Source organism: Ricinus communis, chromosome 2, assembly GCF_019578655.1.
Source record: "Ricinus communis isolate WT05 ecotype wild-type chromosome 2, ASM1957865v1, whole genome shotgun sequence".
Classification (NCBI taxonomy): domain Eukaryota; kingdom Viridiplantae; phylum Streptophyta; class Magnoliopsida; order Malpighiales; family Euphorbiaceae; genus Ricinus; species Ricinus communis.
Window position 1 is genome coordinate 24,137,530 of NC_063257.1, and position 13,085 is coordinate 24,150,614.

Below are 13,085 nucleotides of genomic sequence, written 5' to 3' on the forward strand. Positions count from 1 at the left end.
TAATTTTAATATATTAACTAATAACTTAATTTTTTAATTATGTAAAAAAAAATTTAATCTTAATAATAGCATTATCAATAATATTTGTCCTATTACTATTATATGTGATTAATAAATGAATAAATTACTATTTTAAAATAGTTTAATATTTATTAAAATTTTAAAATATTAAAAAGAGTTAATTATTTTAACATTCCTAAGTTATATCAAATTATACTAGTAGATTTTTATGTTTTTAATAACTATTTTAATATTCTTATCTTCTAATTCCATTAAGCTCTCACGCCCTTAAATTAAATATAGACATTGTAAATTATGTCCAATATATTCCTAATGAATTAAATGTTTTAATATTCCTAAACTTTGTTAAAATATACAGGTAGATCCCTCTACCTATTTTCATAACTATTTTTAGCATCCCTCTCATTTTATTACGTTAAACTATTACATTTTTTAGTTAAAAATAAATATTAAATGAAATTAAAATACCAGTTTACCTTCATATTATTATGTTAGAGTCACTCTTATTTTTTTACATTAAACTATTGCATGCTTTAGTGAATGGTAAATATTAAATAAAATCATAATATCAATTTACCTTCACTAATATTACTATATTAGTATCATTTGTGATAATCAACTCCAAGCTTTATATATATAATTTTTTATAATTTATTTATATATTAAAAGAATATGATTAAATTATAATTTTTTGATTTAAGTTAATATTAATTAATTTCATTAATTATAAAAATTATTATCTCATAAAATCTTTTTATATAATTTTATGTAAGTTATTTTAGTGTAAATTTTATCTTCTTTAAATTTCTTTAATATCTTATAACTTTAATTTTTAAATATTGAAGTATCTAAATTTTAAATATAAATTTACGCTAATTATCATAATATTTTTTAGAAGAATAATAAAATTAATTACTGAGAATAGAGGGACCTATTAGTACAATAATAAAATTCAATGATGTTAAAATATGTTAAGATATCTCTATTTATAAAAGTAGATCTAGTATGTTAAAATATTGTCGGGAGAATATAATCGTTAATTACATCAAATGAAAGAAATCGAACACAAAATCCACATTCTTTTCCCATGCTAGATAGGCTTCAGGGTCACTCTGACCATGGAAAACAGGAATCTTCATTTTTATACCCCCAATGTTGTTTTCTTGCCTTCTACGTTGTTATATATCATCATTAATAGATTCATGATTTTTATCATACCATCCCCCCCTACGAGCTTGTCTAAGTGTGTGTTGGTTTATGTCATTGATTTTATCATTAGTGGTATTTTGATTTGTTTCCACTCTATCTACTCGATCACTAAAATCTTACACTTGTCTCCCTATACGATCCAAACGCTCCATGATTTGTGCCATGGTTGGCTCCGGTGGATCAACCATGATAACCTACAATAATAACTCAAAAGGAGCAAAGAAACCTCACAAGTAATACTGCCTCACGTGTTTACACTCAAAGGATGTCACTTACACTCGTGTTTCACTCAATTAGGCTTTTACCCTCTAATGAACTCACCACTTGCCTTTTACTTCTCAAATTATTTTCTGATAGTTCTTATGGAACTTAAGCTACTAATTATCAAATTAGACTCAATACAATCCAAACAAAGTAAAAAACTAAGCTCAATATTGAATATAAGAATAAAAAAAATGCAACAAAAAAGACAAGAATCAAACAAGACAAAAATAAGAAAACTTGGAATAAGTGTTTAAACTATCCCCATACGGAACTCTAAGAAAGATCATAATTGAAATATGGTAAAGGAATTGAATTTGATCTCAAGCAATGACTTGATGTATTTTAAGCGGAATTGAATTCTATAAACTCAACTTTATCACAAATCATAATTCTTACTTTTGGCATTTTTTTCTTTTCTTTTGCCTTCTTTTTCTTTTCTTTTTCTATATTTGCTATCCCAACTTACGACCAAATCATATTTTATATAAAATACTATTGCGGAAGGTCTAGAGTATAAAATAACTAAAAATATAAAAGTATAGATTATTTACAATAAGCCCAATGAAGAAAGAAGTCGGGCTGTCAAAATGCAGGACGACGAAAAACTCTAACTGTCACCTGAAAAATAAAATTGAGACTGTCGGTCTCGAGAGTGAGTTAAAATCACATAACTCTGTAACTATTGCAGTCTCCTCAATAAAATAATATTCATTAATTCAGTATATCATGCCATTGTGTACCAGAACATGAGTCATACTATAATTTAGAAAGAAAAATATATTTAAGACTTATGGGACGAGTGGCTTAGCAGAACCCTAACCCACAACGCTAGTAGCCTTTCGGCTCTCTTATTCCAATAGGTCTAGCGCCCAGAGAGCGAAGCTCAACCAGGGTCCTTACATCCAGCCTGGACTCTTGTTCTTCAATTAAGCCGGCGCCCAGAAAATATTGTTCGACTAGGGACCTTTCTCCGGCAGTTAAGCTTTCACAACCTAGAGAGTTATACTCGACCAGGGCAAAATCCAAAAATAACTTTTGTTACCTATCTCTGATTACTACCGGTCCGCACGCAGTCTTTATGCAATCCATCAGGTGGCATGTTCTACTGTCGACTCATCCCAATATCACAATCGTAATATATATAATAATTATAAACAATATAAATATAGACAAATACAATTTATTTAAATACATATTGAAAATTAAAATTTAGTAGTATCGAATAAAGTAAACATAAAAATTATATGCAATAATAATAATAATATTATTATAATAGCATTAAGTATGATATTAATAATGATAAAAATAAATTTACTAATGATAATACTAATAATATTCGTGATAATTATAAATCAATAAAATTACTCATAATAACGATGAAACTATGCGAAGCTCGAGTTGCGGGGGTCTGAAAACACAATAGTTTCGACCCAAAACTCACCAGAAGGCACCGGATCGGGGCTGGAAAGGGGCTGCTTCGGTGAACCTTGACCGAGGCTGCCGGTGAGGATTTCATGGCGGGGGAGCTCGGCCTAGGGGTTTCCGGTGGTGGGGAGCTCGATTCCGGCGTCGGATGGCCAAATGGACGTCGGCAGGAGGCCAAAAGGCGATGGCAGCTCCCTTTCCTTCGGCGACGCCGCTGCGGAAGGGAAGGACGTCGTCGCGGCAGTGGGAGGAAAAGAGAGGCGCTGCTGGCGGCAACAGCGGCTCGGCACAGGCCAGGAAGGAAAGCAGCAGTCGGCGGGGAGAGAAGGGGAGGGAGAGAGAGGAAAAGGAAGGAAGGAAAAAAAAGGAGAGGGGGGAGAGGGAAGGAAGGAAAGAAAAAGAAAAGAAAAAAATATATTTTTTATATATTATTATTATTATTATTATTATTATTATTATATATTTTATTTTATTTTATTTTTTATTATTATATTTTTTTGTTAACCCCGAATATGAGATTATTTATTTCATAATAATTAGGTAAGTTTTTTTAAAAAAAAAGAATAATTAGGTAAGTTGAACAAATATAAAAATTTTAATTTGAATTACTTGGGATCCACTAAATAAACTTTCTTTTTTAACTCCAAAAGATTTGAGATCTATGTTCTCACAAAAAAAAAATATTATAAAGTTACACGAACCGAATATTAGTATAGTCATAAAACACTTTTGAAATCAATCTCTTAAGAAACTCATGGCAAATTTATTATTAAAACTAATTAAGAAACTATAATACAGAAATATAAATCTAAATATTCTAATATAGTTGTTATAAAAATAAATTAATAAAATAAAATAACTCAGTGATAAGAATAATAAAAAAAATACTTTCATAAACTATATAATAGAAATAGTATTTAGTCTCGCTAACTATTTTGCATTACTCTTATTAATATAATAAAAATAAAATAATAAATAAAAGGTGATGTTTATTTTTTCTTTAACTAGAGAAATTCTTAAATAGATAGAGTCTACCACGTCATCCATAGACTAACCCAATAAAAATATGCCACATCAATTACATGTCATCCAAAGTAACTAGGTTAAATTTTACCATAAATAATTAATTAAAAAAATACTTAATTTTCCTTGTTAAAAATAGAAAATCCTTCACTCCTCACTGTAAAGAAAAAAAAATTGCAGTGGCTCTTCTCCTTTTTTTTCCTTCAAATTTCAAGTTTGTATTCTATCAGTCCTAAATTTTTTAATCTCGAAAGGAGATCACTGTTCAGGTAATTCATTAATTTTATTATTTTACTTTTTCTTCTTTATTTTTTTTGTCTTCAAATCCCTAGTTCCTACTCTATCAATCTTAATTCTTTTTTATATTGGGATGACAATCACATTTTAGATAACTCATTAAGTTTATTGTTTTGTTTCTTCTTCTTTATACTATTCATGTGAATTCTTATTTTGTATTTTGGTGCGATTTATATAATCTTCTAGTTATCTCATATAACTTAGCAATATTAAGAAGCTATATATATATATATATATATATATATATATATATATACTCTGAATTTAAGAGGGAAATCGAGACTCTCATGTATATATGCCCAAATTGTTCCAGCTCATAACAATGGTAAAAGCTTATTCATTATAAGATACAAAGTCAAGAATTTGAAACTGCCCGTGACAAAGGAAGAAAATTGAGAATAACAATGAATTAGTTAGAAGTGATGTTGACATTCTGAACCAAGAAATTATAAATGAGCCATTAATTGTGCATTTGGTTGCTAGACTTAAAGCTTTTAGGAAGAGTCTGGAGAAGCCATTGTTTTATTTTGGAATTAGTAACTTGCTTGAAGTAACAGCTTAATAGATGCAGGAAGGTAACTTTTAGTAGATATTTCTACAGATAATAGTTCTTATAAGATCATAGTTTTTACAATGGTGAATATATTAATCAATTGAAACTGATTTATAGTGGTGAAGATAGACTAAGCTTGCACTTCTATTTTTCTAGAATTCCTATCAGCTAGTGTTATGGTTATTGTTTGTGGTTGGCCAAAGGGGGTTCCTTGTGCAAAGGAATTTCCTTTATCTACGGCTAGCCCATATGGAAGAAGTAAAGGCATATAACATGTTACTTAGGCATATGCCATTGCAATTTGAAATATTGTCATGTGCACTTCATATTCCTCTAACATGTGTTACTCCTTGCACGACTAAATTTGGCATTGATGAGATATTCAGGGATTAACGAAAAGCAAGAACCCTTATGGCTACGGACTTGTCGACAATGTGAAGTGAAAAATGAGATATTATTTGTTTAGATATAATTTAGTCTTTCTCAATGAGTAAATAAATCTTGCTAAAATTATTTTTTAGTATCCATCTGTCCATCCATGTTTATTTATCAGTGATTAGGTTGTTTCTCTATTTATGATTAGAGCCATTTTCAGTTGATGCTATTTTGCTTTTTGTTTTTTTTTTCTTGACCCATCTTAAGCTTAAATCCATAATAACAAATGCGTGTTATTCTTGGTTGCAATAGTATGAAATGTTACAGCAAGAACGCCACTTGATAGATAGAATTTGTGTTTAAAGACTAAGAGGTCACTGACTTCTAAAATGGTAATTTATTGGTACAACCGGTGATGCTTAGTGCATGCAGGTAACCACATTCCACAATTGTTGATGCATGCAGGTGACATAAGGATTTGACAACTGAAATTTTTAAACCGTACAAAAAGCTGTTGAAATGTTATAACACATGAGTGAACATTAACTATTAAAAAGATAGTTCAAAATCCACCACTTCAAATATCCCAAAAGGATAAATTTAATTCTATCTAAATATATCTGCTAAAATAGTATCAAATTCCACTGCAACTTGAAATGTATATCGGCATTATTTCCATATCCACCTCCAATTTGAAGATAAATTTGCATTTCCTTCATTCATTTCTTAGGTCGCCAATTAAAATTAGACGAGTCCTGTTAATTTAAAAATAGTTATTAAAATGATATTCAACTTATAAAAGACAAAAAAAAGTACTAAATGATATAAAATATTTATAAAATTAACTCCTTGCAACGTAGAAATAAAAGAGACATTTGGCTCACTTAAATTCATTGGACAAGGTATATTAGATATATACAATAATAAGGTCATATTATATATATATATATATATATATATATATAATTAAGGTATTTTAGTGAGTATTGGTATATTTTATATATATAATATGTAGAAATATGTGCTTATTATCTCACTTTAGTTTTTTTATCTAATTTCAGTTGATAATAGCTAAAGAGGGAGAATATGAGTTAAAAATACGTAATTGGAATGCGCCTGTAAAAGGCTCGGAATAAAGATACGTAGATTACCAAAATTACAGGCTTAGTCGAATTTATCAAGGCCCACAAAGGGAAAATTAATTAGTTATGATGTAATAGCCTAAGCCTGCATAAATTATTAACTCAACAATTAGATACGGGTTAGGTCTGCCCACATGGCCCAAAAGTCAACCTTAGGTGTTAGTAGTAATTCATTCGGACTCTTATAAGCACATATGTAATATCCGAAATTATTTTTTTTAATAATAATAATAATTATTATTACTAATAACTAATAACAAGTTTTATTTAATTTAATTTAGTTTTAATTTGAGTAATTCAATTGGTATGATTTAAAATAGAATTTTCAATACTAGATAAAAATAAAGGGATTTATTTTCTGTACCTAATTAGTTTGATTTTAAAAAAAATTAATTAAGTGAATTACTTAGGGGATAAATTATATTTTTATATATAGGTCACACTCAATATGAATTTATGAATTAAATATTATACTCGAAAGTTATGAAAGAAATAGTAAATAATATTTTTATAAAGAAATTATTGGTAAATGGCATTGGACTAAATTGAAAACATAGTTAACCAATTAATTATTTAAGTTAATTAAGTGTTAGGATTAATTTGATAATTGATTATAAAATAAGAGCTAAAAGTATGATTTCATTAATATGAGTTTTAAATGAGAATTTTCATGGTTGGTGTTTTTGTAATTTAATATGTTGGTAAGAGCATTTTAGTAATTTCACTATTAAAAGTAAGGATAAATAAGTAACTTTATATTTTTAATAATTATAATTTGGCCTAAATTAAGTAGATAGGAGTTTAATTGAAATGCTAAAAAAAGTTGGAGGGTTAAAAATGAATTTTGCAGGGAAAATTGTTAGTAATTAAAAAGAATGAGGGACTAAATGGTAATTAAGCGAAAGTTTGAGGACCAAATGGTGATTAAGCGAAAGTTTGAGGAACAAATGGTGATAAGGAAAGAAAGAAAAGAGAAGAGCGACGAGAAGAAGAAGAGAAGGGAGAAGGAACCTTCGGTTGCCGTCCATGGTAGACGGAAGGAGAGTCCGTCAGACACGGCAAGCTCATGGGAGATGCAGCGTGGCGTGATGGCATCAGCAGCGGCTCAAGCGGTTCAAGGCGTTCCCAGCGATGGCGGCAGGTGATTTCGGTGGCGATCAACTCGCCTGAGTGTGGACTTCCTTTTTGGGGTCAGCAGCAGCGTTAAAGGTGGCCAGAGGAGAGAGTTCCAATGAGGTGAATAGTGTAGGGGCAGCCAGGATTTTAGGCTTTTCTCCGCGAGTTCGGGTGAGGGATGGCCGATCGGAGGACATATTCAAACTCTCATCAGCTCAAGCTTTCCAATGGCACTAGTTTTGCAGCGATCAGATTCCGTTTGAAAATCGACGGTTGATACTATCCATGATTTTCTCTGGATGATTGGGGACTGGATCGGAGAATCATGTGCTAAAATTATCGTCTGCGCGTTATTTCGAGTCCGTAGGCGCGCTCGGATCGTCTATCGGACTCCGACCGGTGAAGGCGAGTCGGCCGATTTATCAAGCGTCTCAGTAATTCTCTAGCCGTTGATTTTTAGAGATTGTTAATTAAAAATTATTTGATTAATTATTGTGTTGTGTACCAAAAAAATTATGTGTGGATTGATTTTAAAAATATAGTGTGTCGGATCGACTGCTAATAATTGTGATCTGTGATGTGTTGCAAAGTCGAGAAAAATAATGTAGTTTTGGTGATCCGACTCCCGTTAATTAATTTTTAAATATTAGAAGTGTTACTGGCAGGTCCTATACCCGTTATACAGGGGGTAAACATCTGTAATTTAGGGGAGGTTTTGCCTAATTTTCGGTAGAATTTTCGAGTCGAAATTCTTAGACTGTCAGTTCTAAGAGTCTAGGCCTAGGGTTTTTTTTTGTTAAATATTTTACTTTTATTGATTGAATTGTTCCTGTGAATAGATAATTTATCAGTTCAACTCGCTCCACCCGAGGCTTAAGAGCAGAGCAAGGAGATCGTATGAACTGTGAGTTAAAGTCATATATCTGCTATACATGTGTCTTGCAAAGATCTTAAATAGTAATTCTAATTAATTGATTTATAGATTTGAGTTATTCATTTATTTACTATTCATATATTATTTTCTACCTCATTGATGTTATGTTTGCTTGTTGACTCGGGATAAGACGGCAGTAGAACATGCCACTTGATGGGTTGCATCAGGACCGCATGCGCACCGGTATGAATCTGAGACATATAGTAAAAGGATAATTTGGGACTTGCCCTGGTCGAGTTCAACTCTCTAGGTTGTGCAGAGTGTGTTTGTCGGAGTAAAGGTCCCTGGTCGAGCGTTAGTCTCTAGGCGTCAGCTTTATGGGAAATTAAGTGATCAGACTGGATTTAAGGACCCTGGTTGAGCCCCGCTCTCTGGGCGCCAGTCTTGTTGGAGTGAGAGAGTCGAAAGGCTGTTAGTGTTGGGAGTTAGAGTTCTGCTGAGGTACTCGTCCCGTAGCCTGTAAAATTTATTTTATAAAAGCATATGGCATGACACGTGCTTTTACATGACTTAGTATTTTATTTTAATTAAATGAATATTTTATTGAAATGGTTGTATTTGTTTTTGGATATATGATTTTAATTCACTCTCGAGACTGACAGTCTCAAATTTAACTATTTTTCAAGTGTTTGTTAGTTTTCTGTAGTTTTTTCCTCTAGCAGCCTAGCTCCTTCATCTTCGGGTTTAATATAACTGATTTTATTGGTATGTTTGACTTTTAAGATTCTAGATTCTCTGCAGTAGAAATTTCATATTTATCATTTTGTAATTGCATGTAAATTCGGGTTTTTCCTAATTATACTGGCACACCGAATTAAATATGTAGTATCTCACAGTTAAAGGTTAGTTATGGAATAATGCTAATGGACATAATCTGGATTATACTTTGATTGAGTTAGTGAATTGTCATGTTTACGACGAGATTTGGTAGCCTTAAGTCTACCCATTCCCTAGTGTCGGTCACGGGCCCACAGATCGGGTCGTGACAACATCAAACCCACAATCACTTTTCAATACGGATGAGATGTTACAATCTCTCTCACTCAAAGCTCTGACGTCCTCGTTAGAGTCAGAGCATAGCCCAATAGTCCAGAATCGTAGCTCACTAGGTGAGTTATGGATTCTAGTGGTGGCTCATACAAATTCTAGAGATGGCTCATATCAAATTCCCATTGACCTAGCAACTAGAGGCGGGAATGGGCTTACCCACATGACCCAAAAGTCAACCCCTAGTAATTCATTTGGACTCTTATAAGCACATCAAACTCACAATCACTTTCTAATATGGGATAAAGCATATTACAATATTAGAGCACTATGGCCAATAATAATCAAATCATCGTTCCTAACCCCACTTCTACTCACCGTTCTTTCTCAATCAAATTTAGCAACAAAAATTACCTAGCTTGGAAATCCAATTTATTTCTTTACTTTATTATCAAAATATAATGGGTTCTATTGATGGTTCTAATCCTCCCCATCCATCGAAAACTAAAGAGCTTCTTTTGTTCTAGATACAATATTCTATTTTTGTACTAATGGCGATGAGTGCTTTGAAGATTGAGATTATTAGGTCGTCAACATATCTTAGTATTGAGGCAATAGATTGAAAAGTTGATTTTTAAATATTTTTGTGCCAAAAAAGAGTTTAAGGGCAAATTGTAACACCCGGAATTTTTATATATTTAATAATGAGTTTTTATTTAAGTTAATTTTAGCTTCATTATTATTGGGTTTAATTTGAAATGATTATATTTTGGTTATTCAAAATTTTTCCAAATGCATATTTATATAAGTAAAATTATATATTGAAAAATTTTGGAAGAAATTATAAGGGATGTTTTTATAAAAGAATTTTGAGAAAATTGGTATTATAATTGATTAGTAGTATTAAATTTTAAGTTGGAAATTGATTATTTAATTTAATTGTGTGTAGGATTTAATTGGAAATTTATTTTGGAATAAGGATTGAAAGTATAATGTTATTTTTATGGGGTTTTAATGGAAATTTGTGAGCTTGGTATTTTTGTAAATAAATATGTCGGTCAGGGGTATTTTTGTAATTGTGTATTTTCAATAATTCGGATTTGGCCCAAATTAAATAGTTAGGGGCTTAATTGAAAGGCTAAAAAGAAGTTTGGGGGTCAAATTGGAATTCTGCAGGATGAAATTGTAAGTAATTAAGAAAGTTGAGGGACGAAATTGTAATAAAGAAAAGTTCAAGGGTCAAATGTCGATATTGAAAGGAATGGAAGTCGGGGAAGGAAGAGAGGAAGAGAGAGAGAGAGAGAGAGAGAGAGAGAGCCGAAGAAGAAGGAGGATGGCGTGCGTCGTCGGGCCGGAAGTGTGGTGGGCGTGGCAGGCCACGGAGGCAGCTCTCGCTAGGAGGAAGATGGCCGAAGCTTCTCTTGGCGTTTCGGCGTCGGTGGTCGGCCCGATTTTGGTGCCGATCGACTCCTCTCGGCCCTCGGCTTTGTTTTAGCGGCGGTGTCGGCCGATGGTGGCCGGAATCGGAGATTCACGGTGGAGAGAGAAAATGGTGGCGGTACCGGCATTTTTGGGCTTTTCCGGTGAGCTCCGTGGAGGATGGATGATCGGAGGATGTATCCCGACTCTCCTCGAAGCTTCGCGATGGCACTTGGTTTCGTGGCGATCGGGCTTCGTTTGCGAATCGACGGTCGAGATCGTCCGCAAATCTCTCCGGATGATCGGGTGTCGGATCGGAAAATCGGGCAGGGATCGTCATCGGTAGCGTCGTTGTAGTCCGATGGTGTGTTCGGATCGTCGATCGGACTCCCGTGGTACAGGCGAGTCGACCAAGCGATCGAGCGTCTCGGTAATTTTCTTTGGCCCGTTATTTTTAGAAATCCTTGGTTTAATTTGTGTCTATGGTTTATATTGTGTACTTGATGATATTTGTGAGTCATAAATATTTGTCATCGGTTAGCTGCCATGGTCGTGTTTTGTCTTTGTGTGGCGAGTCGGAAATAGTGAAGTTTGGGGACCCGACTCCGTTGTTTTAATTGTTGGTTATTTGGAGTGTTTTTCCGGCAGTCTGGACCCGTTTTTACGGGGGGTAATGTTCGTGTTGTAGAGGAGGTTCTGCCGAATTTTCAGTAGTTCCCAAGTCGAGATTCTTAGACAGTTAGTTCTAGGAGTCTAGACCTAGGGTCTATTGTAATTGTTTCATCGTTTTGATAAATTATTTTTCGTGATTAGATGATCATGCATTGGCTCGCTCCTACCGAGGCACCTAAGTCGAGCTAGGAGGTCGCCAAATCAGTGAGTTAAAGTCATATATCGTTTACGCACGTGTCATGCATAAAATTTGATTTGCTACTGTGAACATTTATTTGCAATTTTAATTTTTTATTTAATTATTATTATTATCATTTGTATGATGCTCTTAATTACTATTTAAATATATTTTTCCCTTATTACCAATTTTAATATTGCATGATGACTCGGGGATGGGATGGCGGTGAGAACATAGGAGTTGGATGAGTGTCCAATATAATATGAGAGAGATAGGAAAAGGGTAAAGAGGTAAAAAATTTGAGAAAGAAAGATTAGGACTGCCCGGTCGAGCATCGCTCTCTGGGCTTAGTGATTTGTGGTTGCTTGGAGTAAAGGTCCCTGTCGAGCATTGCTCTCGGGGCGGCTTATTTGGATATTTAAGTGACCGGAGGTAAGGTCCTGGTCGAGCATTGCTCTCGGGGCGCCCGATCTTATTGGATTAAGAGAGCCGAATGGCTACTAGATTTCTTATTTGGATATTTAAGTGACCGGTGGAGGTAAGGTCCCTGGTCGAGCTTTGCTCTCGGGGCGCCAGTCTTATTGGATAAGAGAGCCAAAAGGCTAAGAGAGTTAAGTGGCCGGTGGGTAAGGTCCCTGGTCGAGCTTTGCTCTCGGGCCCCGGATCTGTTGGAATGAGAGGTTTGAGATGTTAGAGTTGAGGTTAGTTGAGACATAAGTGTTGAAATAATCGAGATTTTAGAGTTGGGATTAGAGTTCTCTGAAGTACTCATCCCGTTGCATGTGGAATAAATTTTGTTTAAGCATGGCATGACACGTATGGTTCGCGTGATTTACTAATTATTTTAAAATTAAATGAATGTGACATTGAGATATTTGAAACTGTTTTAGATATATGATTTTAACTTACTCTCGGTGACCGGTCTCCATTTATGTTGTTTTCGGATTCGTGACTGTTAGTTCTCTCATGACTCTTATTCGGTAACCCGACTCCTTCATCATCGGGTGAAGTATTTGATTTGGTATGTAAAATGGTAAATCTTAGATTCTCCATGAGTAGTAAATAGTAGATGTATCAGTTGTAAATTTTCCGAGCTTGGGTCTCGCCTAGTTTTTCCGGTAGACCAAGTAATTTTATAAAGTGTAACTATTAAGATAAATTGTGACTTTAATAATATTAATTTGAGATGAGATTTGTTTAAACTAGGTGAGTGTCGAACTACTACGGGTTTCGGTGGCCCACTTGGGTCACGTGGGGTCGTGACACAAATGTACATCTTACCCTAAATGTTAAGGCCTTATATCTTGGATTTGGACCACATTGTATTGTGGTCCAACATATCTGAGCATCGTGTGTCAAAATTCTTATGCGCCTTTTTTAAATAATTTAAATTATTAAATTTGTATTAAATATTCATTAACTTATATTAATTGAATATGTATTGAATGTCTATTGTTTAAAAGTTAAAAG

General features: G+C 33.3%; 1 long non-coding RNA gene across 1 annotated transcript; it reads right to left on the reverse strand.

Annotated features, from left to right (window-relative positions):
• Positions 1–2,176: 2,176 nt before the first annotated feature.
• On the reverse strand, positions 2,177–3,312 carry LOC125369121. The gene is made up of 2 exons (XR_007214621.1): positions 2,936–3,312; positions 2,177–2,599 (listed from the first exon to the last, which is right to left on the reverse strand). It is a non-coding gene; the product is annotated as an uncharacterized LOC125369121 (long non-coding RNA).
• Positions 3,313–13,085: the final 9,773 nt, after the last annotated feature.